Source organism: Haliaeetus albicilla, chromosome 8 (genome assembly GCF_947461875.1).
Source record: "Haliaeetus albicilla chromosome 8, bHalAlb1.1, whole genome shotgun sequence".
In the NCBI taxonomy this organism is placed as follows: Eukaryota; Metazoa; Chordata; class Aves; order Accipitriformes; family Accipitridae; genus Haliaeetus; species Haliaeetus albicilla.
This window is the reverse complement of record NC_091490.1, coordinates 40,890,090-40,893,952: the sequence shown is the minus strand read 5'-3', so window position 1 is coordinate 40,893,952 and position 3,863 is coordinate 40,890,090. Positions and strand designations below refer to the sequence as shown.

Below are 3,863 nucleotides of genomic sequence, written 5' to 3'. Positions count from 1 at the left end.
CCTGGTACCCAATGCCACAGCTGTTGAGGAGCTGCCTTCTAATTTCAGGTTGCATTTTATTGTGGGCCAGTTCCTTCCCCTGTGTAGAGGAGAAGGAACATTGTGCCAATGTTTACCCTTAGCTTTGTTGACTTTTGTCTCTAGCTTTGTTGACTTTTGTCCCTAGCTTCGTTGATTTTTGTCCCTTCCTGGAAAAAAACTGATGAGAGCGAAGGCATTCGGATAGGGGGTACCAGGGAATTCACCCTGGCTGGAGTCATGGGGGCATGGCCTTGTGCTGGCCTTCCTGGGACAGTGGTTTTGGAGAAGTCACGGATGCTGTATATTTTTTGGAGGCTTGAGATTGGGACAATGTGGCTTGACTGCCTACCATGGGAGAGGGATCAGCCTGTGCATTGGAGAGGAGCTGGAATGGGAGAGGCTGTGGGCATTTCCCAGGTCTGTGCTTGATCACTTCTGAAGGGCTTGGATTTTTGATTTTGTTGGGGAGCCGTTGATGATGTGAACTGCTTGAAACCACCTGGTGCAAAGTGAATGCTTTCCCCAAAAGAGATGCTTAAATGCCTGTTGATTTTAGACAGAGCCCATGCAGAGGGTGGTTTGCTCTTGTATTTTATTATCTAGTAATAAACATTTATTATTGCTGCTATTCACAAGTGAGTGCCTCAGCACAGCAAGTCTTCAAGTGGTGACAGGAGCATGATAAATTTTGCTACCAGTTCATGCCCTGATCAGTGGAAGACATTTCTTGCTTGGGGATTCCCGGGCTGTTGACAGCTGACATCTAGGTACAGGCTGCCCCAGTGAAACACCCTGTGACCTTGACATTGATGTGTGAAGGGTTAATAAGGGCTTTGCTGTGACTCCCTGTTCACATCTGCTGATTAATTCCAGCCAGGTGTCTATGGTTCAGGTCTTAAAACAACAATTGCTGAAGTGTCTGGGAACACTTAGTTAGGTTTCACTCGGCAATTCCAAGTATGGATAAATATTTGCACCTCTGTGGCTGTAAGACACCTTTGAGATATGAAGGCAATTACTGTAGGAGTTCTTTACAAGAGAAAAAGACTGATTTCCTGGGGAGCAGTGGTGGTTCAGAGGCAGGCAGGACTCGTGGGCTCTTTTTGCAGTTCTTTCTGGGTGGTCTTGAGGAAGGTCATGGGGCAGCTGGTTTTGGGTGCTGGAGGGGTTGCTGTCCTACAGCATCTCTCTGGGAATTCAAACATGCTCCCACTGATTTTTGGCTTTACAGTTTCTGGGCCATGGTTGCCCCCAGTGATCCATTTTACATGGGAGAATGAGGAGGAGAAATGCAGAATCCGGAAGCATGTGCAAAGCCCCTTTCTTGAGATACCCTGAGGAAAGGCCCTGTATGGCTCAGCGATCCTGGAAAACACATTTAGTTTTGGTGAGTTCCTATTTCCATCTAGGTGTAGTTTAATAGCTGTAGTGTTCTGCCTTTTTCCATTAAAGAACCCAATGGTTTTCAGCTGTATCTTTTGGGGTGATGCAGCCTTGTGACTCTTAATTTCTGGCTTTCAACAGCATGCCATCCTGTGATGTGTGCAAGGATGACAGAAAAAACTGTCTGCTTTCTGACAAGGGCAATTCAGCTTATCTGTGCCTCCCTGCGTGCCTTGGGACTCCAAGTAAGTTAGTTACCCGCTCTTCTAAATGTGTTTATGATGGCCCCGCTGATGCACCTCTGAACATATATATATATATTTTTTTTTTTTTTTTGGTCTTTTTTCTGTGTTTGGGTCTGAAATGATATGGAAACTTGTGGACCTAAGTCACATCTCACTCTGGCCAGCGATGCACATAACACTCCTGAGCTGGAGTGTGGCAAACTAAAAGTCACCCCAGATGTTTTCATTGACTCGATTCAGAGACATATATGGGCTACAGGTTCCTTATTATTTGACCAAATATATGGTCTCTCAAGAGAGCTCTTCCCTCCAGTGTGTGATGAAGTTGCTTTATACCTTGCTCTCCGTACCACTGGGGTGTCTGTGGTGCATTAAAACTATTGTAATAACTTCACAGGCATTTCCACATTCAAGTGATCATAATATGCTCATAAAGTACACTCTAGCGTGAAGTATTTATGAATTATTTGACTTAAGGTGGAAAAAGGGGGGGGGAGAAGAAAAGACCTGGGCTGAATTAATAGCTCTGGAAGAACCATAAATTTAGAGGAATCATATTGCAGAGGGTTATTTTGTATGTGCAATAAAAGGAACATTTATGGCTTTGGTGCGTAAATTTGGTTTGAATGTTTTTGAAGCAAAGACCTTTGAAATAACTTATAACTTTTCTCCTTTCATTTTAATATTACCGTAAAGAGAAACACCAGGCACTTTGGTGCTATGCACGAAGGCAAGCGAGGAACAAGGTGGGAGCGCAGTTAACTTGGCATCTCGTCCTTGACCGTGGCCTGAAGCAGGTGAGGAGGGTGAGGAAGAGGATGCTCCGGGGCCCTAAGGGAGATGCTCAGCCCCGGGCTGGCTTCTTCTGAGCCCGCACTGGGGTTTGGTGGCCACATGTCCCCATTCACTGCTGTGGCAATAAATATACGTGATCCCAAATCCCTTGTTAGTAATCATCTTGTCTGGAGGCGTTTCTGGATGCTGTTCACATGCTGCGATAAGGCAGATGGCTGTGAGATTTGTCTTGCCCCATTTCCCAACCTGAGGGTGATGTTTTTACAGGGAGATGAAGGAGAGGGAGCCAGGAGGTACCCAAGGAACAGGCATCCCAGTCGCACAGCAGGGGTAATGCCAGGCCTGTGTTTACCCTGGATCGGAAAGAAGGCAGATTCTGCCCTTTAGCAAACTGGGAAGAAAGCATTCACCACATCCCTAGGAGGTGTTTGCAAGTGATGGGGAAGCATTTACAGCGCTGATCACCTCCCGCCTGAGGAATAGGAGTGGAAGAGTGGAGCTGGTTTAGGGTGCGGCTCTCCGGGATGCCACAGGCAGTCCTTGGTGCAGAATGTCAGAGATGACCTGCTCCAGTGCATCCTGCCCACTGCTGCACCTTCCCTGAGTCCCTGGAGCCAGGAGGGACTGGAGCTGCCAGGGAAGACATCTGATTCAAGCGGCAGGAATGCAGACACCATTGCTCCCCGGTTTTGGGGGGTTTTTTTTGTTCTCCTTTACTACATATCATGATCAGGCAGAGCGACCTGAAGCAAAGCCCCAGCTCATAAATCCTCACTGCTGCCAGGACCCTGAGGGTTTTCTTCCCTCTGTCAAACTGAGTAATCAAATTCCCTCAAACACGTTTTTAATTGGGTAACTGAAGGCTGTAATGTTCCCTCTGGGACATCTGTGGTGTGCTTGCACAGGCAGCAGGGAGACGCTGGCTCCCATTCCCCGGTGCGAGTGACGCCAAGCAGCAGCCGGGGCTTCTCCAGCCTGGAAGTACTTAGGGCTCCGGGTGGCTGCTGGAGCCATGGCACCCACATGGGAGCAATTTGGGGAGTTGCCTGTGAAGCACTGCGGTTCTGGCTGCGGTCCCTCAGGGCCTGAGCCAGCGAGGTTGGTGACTGCATGGCAGCTGGGGGGTGGTGGGGATGCTGTCCCCCTTTCCCTGCTAAAGCATCACAAGCGGGGAGCGAGTACTGACTGAATAGTTGTGAGATTGCGCTAGAAATCACAGCATTTCCAAGGAGGCCACTAGAATAATTTACCAGGCTGTGGAGGCACATTTGTCTCTTCGCTTTGAACTTTTGAGATGCCCAGGCTACAAATTCGAAGGGAAAGGTACACAGTGTGGATATTCCATTGTCCTATCCCGGCTCTCCCTGCCCAGCCAGCCCCTTCCCTGCTCTGCCCTCTGCTCTTCACAGAAGCTTCTCG

At 48.4% G+C, this 3,863-nt stretch overlaps 1 long non-coding RNA gene across 1 annotated transcript; it reads left to right on the top strand.

Moving 5' to 3' along the window:
- The first annotated feature begins 1,267 nt into the window (after positions 1-1,267).
- LOC138686315 (uncharacterized) lies at positions 1,268-2,455 on the top strand. Its single transcript, XR_011325649.1, has 3 exons — positions 1,268-1,408; positions 1,546-1,649; positions 2,346-2,455. It is a non-coding gene; the product is annotated as an uncharacterized lncRNA (long non-coding RNA).
- The last annotated feature ends 1,408 nt before the right edge of the window (positions 2,456-3,863 follow it).